This window comes from Dipodomys merriami, unplaced genomic scaffold, assembly GCF_024711535.1.
Source record: "Dipodomys merriami isolate MVZ:Mamm:240054 unplaced genomic scaffold, mDipMer1.0.p SCAF_227, whole genome shotgun sequence".
NCBI lineage: Eukaryota > Metazoa > Chordata > Mammalia > Rodentia > Heteromyidae > Dipodomys > Dipodomys merriami.
Genome location: NW_027203682.1, coordinates 532,501 through 545,614, shown reverse-complemented (window position 1 = coordinate 545,614; position 13,114 = coordinate 532,501).

The following is a 13,114-nucleotide window of genomic DNA, read 5'->3' as shown; positions in this document are numbered from 1 at the left end:
GCCCTCTGGAGGGAAGCAGCGATCACTGCACCCATGCTCTGAGCACCGCAGTAGTTTCAGCTCCAGCCCATGGAATGGCCTGGCCCTGGAGACCTGGGCTGCTCTCAGGACAGTCCTTCTCCACTAAGAGTCATCCTTATCATCCCTTAATAAAAGGGCAAAGGAGAGGAGGAGGGTGCAGCGGAAGGAGGTGGCCAGGAGGGACGTAGAAGCTGCGGGCACCGCGGTCCGGTGCGGGTGCGGTGGCCCAGCCCCTGCCTCCAATTTCATCTACGCAGCTTTTCCCATGACGGTTGAGATACCGAATCGGTTATTTCTTGAAAGATTGTCCCCGAGCCGCTCTGCCTCCTGCCTTTCCCTCAATGAAGGCGGCTTGACAATGTGTGGGTGTCCAGCACACTTGGGGGCCGTTCCATCTCCTGATGCTGTTCGCTGTCCCGCTTTGCTGCTAGGTGCTGCCGTCCGAACCCTGGTTCCCATGACCCACGAACGCCCCCGGAGCCGGTCCACACAGAGCCCCGGAAGGACCCAGTTCTCTGCCCGGCGGCTCCCCCAGCGGGTCCTGTCGACCACACCCTGCACCGGCCACTGACAACCCTGACTAGGGGACCGATTCTGGACCCTGACCTCCGGCAATGCGGGGGGGGGGGGGGGGGGGGGGGCGGAAGGGGGCAGGGCTGCGCATGTGCAGTGGGTCTTACGGGGCAGTGGAGGATCTGCCACCTCCCACCAGATGTTTCCATAAGGCATGGCGTGCTGGACTCACCGGATCCAGCTCCTGGGTTGGTGCCACCAAGGCCTTGGCCAGAGTTGTGCCTGCTGCTCAGCGCTTCTGATTCTCTACCACAAGTTTAGACCAGGATCCGTGCCCAGACATGAGCCAGCCACGTTCATGACCCCGTTACCCCGAGCCAGAGCCCCGAGGCCACCCTTCCCCGCGAGCACCAGGCCGGGCTCCGCCCCCCGTGCCGCCAGTGTGCAAGCGAGAGCACGATGGCGTGAGACTTTATTCAGTACAGGTTCATGCAGCCTGCGGGAGCCGAGGCTTTTCAGCGAAACGGCTTCTCCTTGGGTCAGTAGATGCGGCTTGGTCGCACAGATTGGCTCACCAGGAATGCAAACCCAGATGTGAGGGAATGCAGGGCCCAACCACCATGGAGACCAGAACCTGCAGGCATTACCATTGAATGGAATCCCTGGGCTTCAGGAACTAGTGTTGAAGGAAATACACAAAAGCCCCACCGGGGCCTCAGTTTATGTATAGCCAGCTTGTTAGTCATGCAGCATTTATACCACCTACTGAAGTTTGGAAAAATTGTAAGGTAATTTTTAATGTGATTCTGTGTTTCTGAGAAAATCTAAGCTTTTGTGGTGGTGGTGGTGGTGGTGCAATATAACTTCCTGGTAGATTTAAGTTTGGGATATATAGGAAATAAAAATTAGGTTGCCTAGTGCCCGGTCAGATAGTACATGTCATTCTTACGCTGACAAATAGATTCGTTTGTGGACAGGAACATGAAAGGGTACATGTTAAAATATGTATTTTTCATTAATCTGCATGGATTATGTAGAACATCAAAGCTGTTTTTAAAAGAGAGATTCGTGGATGTATTTGTGGTGTGCTTTCATTTCTTTGTAAATGAAGTAACGATTGATAATACACTTGTTGACCTTTTCACGCCTTCATATATATGTACACATATATAGAAATAGATGTCTGGTTTTTTGGTTTTCCAGTGTTTGGAAAGGAACTGATGGCAAAATTAATATTAAGTATACTTTGCCAGATAACCATGCAGACAGCAAGGTACAGAGAACAAAGAAAGGTTTATTGGTGGGGAAAGAGTGCCTGCAAGACTCCTTCTCCCAAGGGAGGAATGAGAAGAAGCACCGGTTATTTTTTGGGGTGACCTATATAACCTAGGAGGTGTAGGAGGTGCTAGAAGGTGCTAGGAGGTGGAGACCCTGGTGTCCACGTGTGGGCCAGGGGCTTCATCATGTCAGACTAGGATTTATACCTCCTATCCACCTAGTAGATAAGGGTCCTGCAACTGCCCAAATCTGAAGGTCACCCTAAGGGGTTCTTGTTGCCTTATATGGTGGTATTGGTCCCAGAGAAGTGCCATCCCAAGGTAAAGGGGGTTGGAAGTTGATTATGTACTGCCTTTACTATGTGGGCCTAGTGTTGCTTAGGAAGGGAGTATGTTAAGCTGTGGAGAAGGGAGGGAATGGACTAAAGCTATGGGAAGGGACTCATTTTGCTAACAGAAACTTAGATTATCTACTGATGAGCTATACCTCCACCTTAAAAACAATTATAATTGTAGACATCCCATACTTCAAGGTCAAGTTAAAGCATGAGTGGCAAAGCCAAACACAAACATGTCAATTAAATAAAAACAGATTTTGGTTTGCTTTGTCATAAGTCATGAACTACTAAGTATTGTATCACTATATTTAGAAATTCTTTACTATCTTATTGGCACTTTAAATTTATCTAAGTAGTCATTGATTTTGAAAATCACAGCATGCTTAGTAGGGGTCAATTAATGGTCCTGTTGAGGAGGTCATGTTGAGGAAAGACCCACAGCCTTTTCAGTGTGCTCTTGCAGTTGGTCCTTGAGAGGGAGAAAAGGACTGTAGCTAGAGCCAGGAGAAGGCATGTAAGGCCCTTTCATAGTCAAAAGGAATGAGACAAAAGCAAGGTGGGATTCGGATTTCTCTACCTGTCTGTCTTCTTGTGACCTGATGACAGAGTCTGGACTACCATGGATCCTCTGGCCTGTGTTTTATTGCAAAGGCAATGAGTGAAGAAAAGTTATGTGATTTGAAGTTAAGAGGGATTTTGGGTCAGCCTTACTCAGCCTTATGTACTATTGTTGATCAGGTGTGATGTAATGGCGGGCTGAATTTTTCTCTTTTTTTCGGGGGGGGGGAGGCTGGTTGTGGGGCCTGAACTCTGGGCCTGGGCACTGTCCCTCAGCTCTTCAGCTCAAGGCTAGCGCTCTACCACTTGAGCCACAGCGCCACTTCCGTCTTTTTTCATTTTGCTTATGTGGTGCTGAGGAATGGAACCCAGGGCCTCAGGCATGCAAGGCAAGCGCTCTACCACTGAGCCATCTTCCCAGCCCTTATTTGTTCTATTTATTTCTCTCCTTCCTCATCAATCCCCAAACCATATCTGTGGCAGTATTTGTTGTATATATTTTGATATCCTATTATTAGGTGTATACAGTTTGTGAGTATGTTTAACATGTCATTAGTATGTCTTTATCTCAAACCTAGGCATCATGCATGCATTACTAATGCTGTGCATTCAACGATGGCATATCTTCAACTTATAGTGTAATTCTTTCTCTGTTGGAAATGTACTGTATTTTCTAGTAATTCCTTTCCAGAACATGTTAAATGTTTATGCAAGAAGAGATAAGGTTAGAGAGATTTTCCTTATCCTTACCTTTCTCTCCATCTGTATTCTCAAGAGATAAAATTTCACGAAATCATATGACAATAAATTAATTTGAAATCATATGTCATCACTATGTGAAGATCATTACCATTATTTAGGCATATTAAATGTCAGTTATCAGCTAAATGAAGTGGCTTTTCATACCTCAATCTATAACCCATATTGCCCCCTCTTTCCCTTTATTTCCTCCATTTCCTATTCTCTGTGAAGTGTGAGGGGAGGTTGGCTAAGGGGGAGAGGGAATTGCTTATTTTCCTGGCTCTGCTACCTAGCTTGGTACCAATACCACTGCTTTGAATAATCTGTGGAGAGTGTCAGGCAGCCCAGAAAACAAATCAAATCTTGGACTGAGTTCTGTGGTTCCACCTCTGTGGAACTCTGTTGCATTCCTACAGTGCCCTGCCTTTTACCCCACCTTTGGTCCGACAAGAATTCTCTGGCTTATTTCCTGTCAGACAACTGGAATTCCTAACCTGGGTAGTTGCAGAAAATGGACAGTAGGTGGCGAGCGCTCACCATAACATTGCCTAGAGAGGGAGAAGAACGTTGGTGATGGCTGGACTCTGGCATATCAGTGATTATCCTGGTACCATACCTTGGTTGCACCGTGTTCTGCCTGACTGAGGCACGCATGACAGTACTGATATCTGCCAGTTTTCACTCTTGCATGATATAATACTAATTCACCCTGAGGAAATCTGTAGTAGAGCTGCTACCTCAGTCATTTATATACTGTAGCTTCTCAGTTCCAAATGTACATTTTCGCTGTAAACATAGTCTCTGAGCTGGGTGCTTATGGCTTAAGCCTATAATCCTAGGTACAGTGATGGCTTAGAGACATCGGAGTATCATGATTCAAAGCCATCATTGGCGGGAGACACCCATAAATGGTGCTGTGGCTCAAAACTGGTAGAAAACTAGTCGTATATAAATAAAACGTTCTGTGATAGTGCCCCAAACGCTTAGGTGTAGCCACACAGTAAAGAAAGAGATAAAGACAGATTGTCCCTTGGAGGAATTAACAATGTGTCCTTTGTGAGGGTTAGCATCTGTTTGTAATTTTTACAGGATCATAAGTTAAAAGATTTACAAGCCGGGAGCTGGTGGCTCATGCCTGTAATCCTAGCTACTCAGGAGGCTGAGATCTGAGAATCGCAGTTCAAAGCCAGCCCGAGCAGGAGAGACCATGAGACTCCTATCTGCAATAAACCACCAGAAAACCGGAAGTGGCGCTGTAGCTCAGGTGGTAGAGCTCTCGCCTTGAACTGAAGAGCTGAGGGACAGCGCCCAGGCCCAGAGTTCAAGCCCTACGTCCGACAAAAAAGAAAAAAAATTACAATACAATAGTTTAGCTGGAGTTAAAATGGAGTATTGGCCTTCACCATTCAAAATAGAATTAACCAATCACATTCAAAACTCAAACCAATATTTTGTCATTTTCTCTCCTGTTTAGTCACAGATTGCATTTTCGTTTCTATTTATAATTCCTTGACCCAAAACTCTTGTCTTTCTCATACAATACCTTAGAATCTTATAATTCAAACTTTGGTCTCATGGTGCCTGCAATGATTATTTTTAATCTCAATTCCTACACTGACCCACCCCCACCCTTCCTTGATTCATTCATTTCATGAGAGGAAACTGGAATTCACAACCATGGTATTTTCAGAAAGTGGACACTAGATGGAGTTTGCTCACCGTCGTTCTCTTGTTCTGGGCGAGGGCAGGGAAAGGAAGGAATACCCATCACACTTGGTGGGTAGTGAGAGCTTCTTGATTTTACTGGCACCATACAGTGCCACCTCATGTGATTCTGCCCGCCTTGTGGTCCTGCATTACACAGTACTAATCAGCCCTGAGGAAACCTTCAACAGACCTGAAACTACAGTTGTTATAGATACATAGCACAGCTTTCCAGTTCCAAATCAAAGACAATTTCCCCTGTACAAAATGAGCCCCATTAGCCTTATGCAGCTGGCGCATCTGTGTAACCTACAGCTACTTAGAAGGCTGAGAGAAATGTAAATGTCGTTTCCAAGCTGGCCTAACAGGGTAGTCTTTAAGTCTACTGTGAGATTAAGGATTTCCCAGGAAACCACATGTGGAGCTGTTGCCCAAAAATGTATACTAGTAGCTGCCTTGGGGAAAAAATAAAATAGTGAAAATGTAAATATCAACACCCAGGCACTGAGCTCAATCCTCACATCCAAAAAAAAAAAAAAGGGTAAGGAAGAAAAGAAGAAATAAAGAATTCATTTCAATTTTTTGTTTTGTATGAATCATTTCCATGTGATATTTCTTGTATTTTTCAAGTCTATTAATATATTATGTATAGAACAGTACCGTAAGATTGCTTTCTTGCAGTGTTCTTATCTTACGCACTCATTAACTGAGGCCTTGGCCTTTGCAAAAGGTAGTTCTCTGAGAGGCTTCCTGCCTAGATTTCCTGATAACAGTCCTTCTTGGAATTCCAGTTTCTTCTAAAAGGTCCTAAGCAACACTGCAACTCGTTGCCATGACTACATTTACAAGACAAAAGTTATCTCAGTTACCTGTGGAACTCTGCCTCACTACTAGCAAGACCCACCCTCTATCTTCCCTTCTGGGTGTGGGCGGGGCAAGCTGACTAAATGGCTCCTGTGTTTCCTGGGAGGCTATTTTTTTTTGTGGGCGGGGAGGGTCCGGTCAGGGGACCTGAACTCTGGTCCTGGATGCTATCCCTCAGCTCTTCAACTCAAGGCAAGCACTGTACCACTTGAGCCACAGCGCCACTCCCAGCTTTTTTCTTTTTGCTTATGTGGTGCTGAGGATTCCAACCGAGGGCCTCAGGTATGCAAGGCAAGAGCTCTACCAGTGAGCCGCCTTCCCAGCCCATTGGAAGCTATTTTTTTTTAAGTGGCTCCCCAGTTATCTGTTATTATGGCATTGAGAGGCTGGGTTGTGAAAAGACGCGCAAGACTACAATTAGTACGTAAAGTCTAGCGCCAGTGGAAGCTTACATGTATGCTTTCTAGAGTGGCTGGAGCACCAGTACTGAAAAGAAGATTACAACCTGTCTGGAGAACTAGGACAATGATTACATGATTGGTGAGTAAATTTCCTTCCCATTCCATTTTCACCATGGTTTTTCACTCTAAGAATCCAATCTGTGGCCTTCTTAATCCTTTTTTTTTCCACCCCACCCCACACCCAATAGCAAGGGAAAATCCCCCTCTATTCTCTTTTCTCTGTCTTCTCTAGAATCACTTGCAATATAAACCAATATAAGTCAATTGAAAGGTATCCAACAGAGGATCTGGCTTTGAAGTGGCTATTGACTAGTGTGGTCCTAGACCATCGTGTCCAGAAGGATAAATCGATGTGTTTTGAAAGATCCTAAACCAAATGTACTTGTGATCATGACCCAAAGCGTGAGGACAGGTACATTTCTGTCCTCCTAATTCCAGCTTTGATCCTCACACGTCCGGTTGTTATAATACGTTCACAGTCGTGCCACTTACGGATATTACGTCTTGTGTCTTCTCTGCAATATCTTAAATGCTCAGAGAAGTTACACCTTCTGACAAAAGGACAGTATGTGTGTCACACACATGGGGACACACACACTCTGTTTGCCCGGAGTGCTGTGTAGCTTACCATGTCCAGTTATAGTTTAGGTCTAGCATCCATGTAGGAGAGAAAACAGGTGCCGTTGGTTGGTCGGTCTGTCTCTCTCTCCGCCGGTCTGTCTTCCCCTGGCATCACCTGTTCTAGGTTCTTCTCCGCCGCCGCCGGCACACCCCCCCCTCTGCCCCCCCCCCCCCCCGCTCCTAGTCCATCAGTCCATCCATCTACTTCCCTGTAACTGACATAATCTTATTCTTCTTCTTTGGGGAATGGATGAATAAACTTTTACCTTGTGGATATTGTACACACACCCTAAGGTGTGTGTGTGTGTGTGTGTGTGTGTGTGTGTGTGTGTGTGTGTGTGTGTGTGTGTGTGTGTTGACGGAATAGAGTGTTTACCATGCCTGACCCCCTGGCTCTGCCTCTCTACCCGTCTGCGATGTGATGTGTGTGCTGGGGCGCTTCTGCCCGCATATGTTCCCAGTGCGAACTCCAAAGAGAAGTACGCCCGCCGGGCCTGTGGGTTCTAACCATGCTTCACCCCCCCGGGAGATAGGATCGCCCCTCTGACCCCCCCACTCTGTTTGGGCCGGGGCCCCTCGTCTGTCTCTCCCTGTCTTTCCTCCTAGGGTTCCCTACCTGCCCTCCCCCCAGCCCCGCACACACACACACACACACACACACACACACACAGAGTCACAGACACACACACCCACACACACTGTGCACTGCCACACTCGGGTCCAGGTCCTCCACCACAGGCATGTGAGTGATGATGCCTCTACCCTCCAACACCTGTGTGTCGGGTTCAGATTCATCGCCTCATGCCCCGAATCCTGCTCCAGAGAGAGTGGCAGAGCCTATTAGAAAAGGCTAGCTGTTATGACAGGCTAGAGTACAAACCGGTGAGAAGGTTGTTCCATCCGGTGCCCGGGGATAAGCGTCACACGGGTGCCACCTCCCCTTCCTTCCCCACCCAGCCAGCGGCTCTCGTTTGGCTTTCCTGTCATTTAGTGATGGGTGAGTGGACTCACGCTTCCCATGGCGCTGTCACCGTGGTTTTCCAGACCTGTGTGCGGGACATGTACCTACTCTCTGTGTGTTAGAAGAAACCTCTCTCTGGCCTTCCCCCTGCCCTTTCCCTGCCTGTGAGGGGTGGCGGGTGGGGTCAGGGGGAGGGAGCGTGTTGTGGGGCAGGCGGGCGGCGGACTTTCACAAGTGAGCGGGGTGCCTCCCTAGGGCTCGTCTCTTGCTGGAGCCGACCCATCTTTGGGAGTTTTTTTGTTGTTGTTGTTGTTGTTGTTTCTTTCTGGTTTCCATCTGGGGGAAAAAGAAAACAAAACGTACAAACAACCCCCCCCCCAAAAAAAAAGACGGGCGGGCAGACGGTGGGACGAGCGCTCACTTGCCCTTTTCTGGCCATGTTGGGTGGGGGTGGGGGTCTTGCCACGGGCGGCGGAGGTCGTGCGGGTGGCCGGTTCGTTTTCTCTCGTGGTGCAGGCCTGCCGTCTTTGCTGCCCCTTCCTGCTTGGGACCAATCCCGGCTTCCCGGTTGAGGCCGCTCCGTTCGGGCGACTCCCGTCCTGGTTCCTGGTTTCACTTTGGTCGCTGGCGGCGGCGGCGGCGGCGGCGGCGGCGGCTCGATCTCGGTCTAGGTCTCTGGTGGCTCTGGTGTCGTTCGTGAGGTCGCAGAGAGGACCCGGCTGCAGGTCCTGACCTAGGTTGTGCCTCTCGGTGCGTGGCGGTGGGGAGTGAGGCGATTCGTTTCCGTGTTCTGTGTCTCCGGAGCTCAGAGCCGGCCGGCGCGCGCCAATCCGGGGTACGGCGGCTCGGTGGAGTCGGTCGTTGGAAGGCGGTTCTCGTGCTCCCCCTGGCGTCCGCTTTGATATGACAGTCCCCTCGTTCTCAGCCGAGCGAGCGACTGAAGGAGGAGGTCTGGCGGCAGCGAGCCGGGGCGGAGGCCCGGCCTCTGCCGGGTGCCGGGCGCGACTGTCGCCGTGGTGTCGCTGTGGCGCCGGGGCGGCTGTTCTGTCGGACTTTGCGCCCGCAGGCTAGAGCGCGGTGGGGTCGTGAGTCGCCGGGGGTGGCGGCTTGGTCGGGTCGACCAGTAGTTCTGTCTGGGCCCGACGTCTTGTCCTCCTCCCCTCCCGTAGTTCTGTCTGGGCCCGACGCCTTGTCCTCCTCCCCTCCCTGGACTCTGGTCTTTGAGGGCGAAAGAAGGAGAGTACGAGGGACGTCTCGGGAGTCGGGGGAAAGGGTCCCCGGGTGAGCCGCTAGGTGGTGGGGCCGGTCCGGCCCGGACTCGGACCACCCCCCCTCCTCGGAGTCACCTCCGAGTGAGCGCTTGGCGCGTGCCGGGCGCGAGGGCCTGGGTCGCCGGCCCCTTGTGGCCTCCCTCCACGACCCGGAGGCCGGAGGACAGACCTCTGCGGCGGGAGGAGCCGTGGGCACGGCCGAGGTGAGCCTCGGCGCCGGGACTTACAGCCCCCCCCTCCCCGACATAGGATGGTCGTCGGAGTCACCTCCGAGTGAGCGCTTGGCGCGTGCCGGGCGCGAGGGCCTGGGTCGCCGGCCCCTTGTGGCCTCCCTCCACGACCCGGAGGCCGGAGGACAGACCTCTGCGGCGGGAGGAGCCGTGGGCACGGCCGAGGTGAGCCTCGGCGCCGGGACTTACAGCCCCCCCCTCCCCGACATAGGATGGTCGTCGGAGTCACCTCCGAGTGAGCGCTTGGCGCGTGCCAGGCGCGAGGGCCTGGGTCGCCGGCCCCGTGTGGCCTCCCTCCACGGCCTGCTCCACGGGCCCCAGAGGACAGAGGCCAGGCCTCTGCGGCGGGAGGAGCCGTGGGCACGGCCGAGGCGAGCCTCGGGGCCGGGACCTACACCTCGCCCCTCCCCGACATAGGATGGTCTTCGGAATCACCTCCGAGTGAGTGCTTGGCGCGTGCCGGGCGCGAGGGCCTGGGTCGCCAGCCCCGTGTGGCCTTCCTCCACGGCCTTCTCCAGGGCCCCGGAGGCCGGAGGACAGACTTCTCCGGCGCAAGGAGCCGTGGGCATGGCCGAGGCGAGCCTCGGGGCCGGGACCTACCTACCGTCTGCGGTGTGCGCGATGGCGGGGACTTGCCCGGTGGGCCCTGCGTAGGGGAAAAATCGAGGCGGAGGGAGCACCTCGGGAGTCGGGGACCCGAGCCCGGGAGTCCCACGTGTGTGCGTGCTGGCGGCAGGGCGCTCACCACCGACCCCGCGCGGTGTGGGTGTGGTGGTTGGGTGCCTCTCGGAGTGGGTGCCTCGCGTCTGCCTGGGGAAGGCTCCCTGTACGGGTGAGCCCGTGCGCACCCAGGGTAGTGGGGCGGGTGCATCCCCTGACCCCGCTCCCGCCCTCTCTCTTCATCTGTCTTCGCCTTATGTGGTCGACCAGCTGTCCCTGAGAGTTCCGTGTCTGGCTCTGTTGGGGACGTGTTGGGGACAGGTGTCCCCGATGTGGTTTCCGAGAGGTCCCTGTTGCCAGCGAGTTGTCGCCCCTGCGTGACCACCTGGTTTTGGCGTGGTGACGTGAGGATTTTGTACCTGCAGGAGGGTGCTGGCATGCTGTGTCCCGGTGGCTGTCAGCGGGTCTTTTGGGGCTCTCTCGGATGCTGTGTGCCGGGCCTTTCCCGTCTCTTCCCGGTCCGGGTCCCCCTGCCCTTCCCCCCGGACCCCGGGCTCCCGCTGCCCTGAGCAGGCCTTGCCCCTGTGGTGGCTCGTGGTTGTGGTGGTGGTGGTTGGTTGGTGGCTGAGTGAGTCCCGTCGTCCTTGATCTCTCCCCCACTCCAGGTGCCGGATTCTGGCCCTTGCCTCTGCACGCCGAGGAGGAGAGTGGTTGGTTGCCTGGGGTGCATAGGTAGGCCCGCGCGGTGTGCTTCCCTCGCCATGGCCGGCTTGAGGAGGAAAAGGCAGGGGTCAAGTCCTGCCTTGCCTGTGCGTGTGCGGCATCCCCGTTCTGCTGTCGTGCTCGTCCGACCTCCGTGGCTCTTTTTTATTTTATTTTATTTTTTTCCCTATCGCCCCTAGCTCCAACTCCCCCGACCTGCCGTTTCCCGATGGCGGGCCTGGTCGGCCGCTGACCTGCGCTACTCCTGAGCGCTGTCCGTGGTTCTTTTTATTTTTCTTTTTTCCTATCTAGCTTCTTTCGGCCCTGTGCCCGGCGGAGGTGTCCTGGTAATCCCGAGTGCCAGGGACGCTTAAGCCCGTGGTATTTTTTTTTTTTTGTTTTTTTTTTCTTTTTTTTTTTCTTTTTACCTCGCTCGTTACTCACGAAAGGTTGTCTGTCCTGGCTACGCTTTTATCCCAGGCTGTTGGCCCTCTCGGGAGCCGAGCTTCCTGGGCCCCACCGCCTCCCGAGTGCCATGTGGCTGTCTTCTCCGCCCTCTCGGTGTGATTGATGTGGTGACGTTGCGATCTCCTTCGGGCCCGGGCCTAAGCTGCGCCAGGTGAGGGACGGACATTCATGGCGAATGGGACCGCTCTTCTCGTTCTGCCTGTGGGCCCCTGCCCTCACCGTCCCACCGTGCCGGCGCCGGTGGTGTGCGGGGAGGCAGGGGTGCCGCAACCGGGTCCGGCTGTGCTCTCCCTGCCCTCGCCGTGAGGTCGGGGACTTGTACACGCTGGAGGAGGGGGGGCGCCCCTGATCTTGCTCCTCTCTTCCCGTGACTCGTTATCGGCACGGGGGTCGGCTCTCTCCGTGGAGAGGGAGGGTCGTTGCTCCGTGCTTGCCCATGCTGTGTGGTGTGAAAAGCCATGCCTCGCGCTCTGCCCTCTTGTGGTGCTCCCGGAATGCTCCCAGTCGGTTCTCTCAGGTGCCTGAGGCTGAGTGGTGGTGTCATTCCCGATCCCGGCGTTGTCTGTTGCCTTGTGCCAGCCTGCTGCCCGTGGTGTGTCCCGGCCGTCCTTGGGTTCATGGGGCTTGTGCGAGTGAGAAAAGTTATCGCAGAGATTGACGTCTCTGCTGGGGGGGGGTTGAGGCGGTTCCCCAGAGGAGCGCTCTTCCCTTGTTGCGCTGGGCGGTGGCTTCCCCGCATGAGCTGCCGCCCTGGTCCTGGCTTGTCTTCCCTGCCGTGTCACCTGGCTCTTGTTGCACCGGGGGACCTGAGATGTTGCAGTGGGAGGCGAGCCGGGCCTGTGTGCGCGACTTTGTGCTTCCCGCCCGTGTGCGCGACTTTGCTCTGGCCCTGCACGGCAAGGCCGACCGACCAGGGTTGGTGTTGCTGCTGCCGCAGACCCCCCCCCGCCCCACCCCTCCCTGCCACCCGTGGTGGGAAGGATGGACGCCTTTGATGTGTGCTGGTCCCGGCGGGGTTCCCGTCGGGGTTGGGTGCGGGCCACCCTCAGAGTGAGGAGAGGTTCTCTAGCGATCCTCGTTCGGGAGGCGGCGTTCGCTGCCGGGTTGGCGGGGGCCCGCCCCTGATGGGCTCCCGTGGCCCTGCCGCTCCCTGTCCCGCTTTTGAGCGTTAGTGGCTGCCAGCGTTGGTAACTGCGTGCCCGCGCCTCCCCCCTCCGAGCTGGGGGAGGGTCCCGCGGGGCCTCTCCCGGGCCGTCGTCTGGTGTGGTGAGTGGAGGACGTTCCCGATCCGTCCCCGCCCCTGCCTCGCGTGCGGTGTGTCGAGTGGCGGAGCCTGGAGCCTGTGCTGGGTTGTGATGCGAGGGTGTGTGGTGTGTGGCTTCCCGGCCTCGTGCTTGGGGTGCCGTGGGGTTTTTGGGGGTCCCGTCCCCCTCCCCCTCCTGCCCCTGGCGACGCTGTTCCCGAGCGTCTGTGTGGGCCGCCGCCCGTTGGCGACGACGGCGCCGTGAGGGCACCGGGCCTCGCAGTGTTCCGGGGCCGCCGTGCCCGTGGTGGTGTGCCGCAAAGGGGGGGTTCTGGCCCTCCGGAGCCGAGGATCCCGGTGTGTGTGGGCCCTTGCTCACGCGGCCGAAAAAGAGGCAGTCGATGATGGGTGCCGTGCCCGGCGGTGTGGATGGGTGCGGTGGGGCCCTGCTGGCGCGGGTGGCTCCGCGGGCGCTCACGGG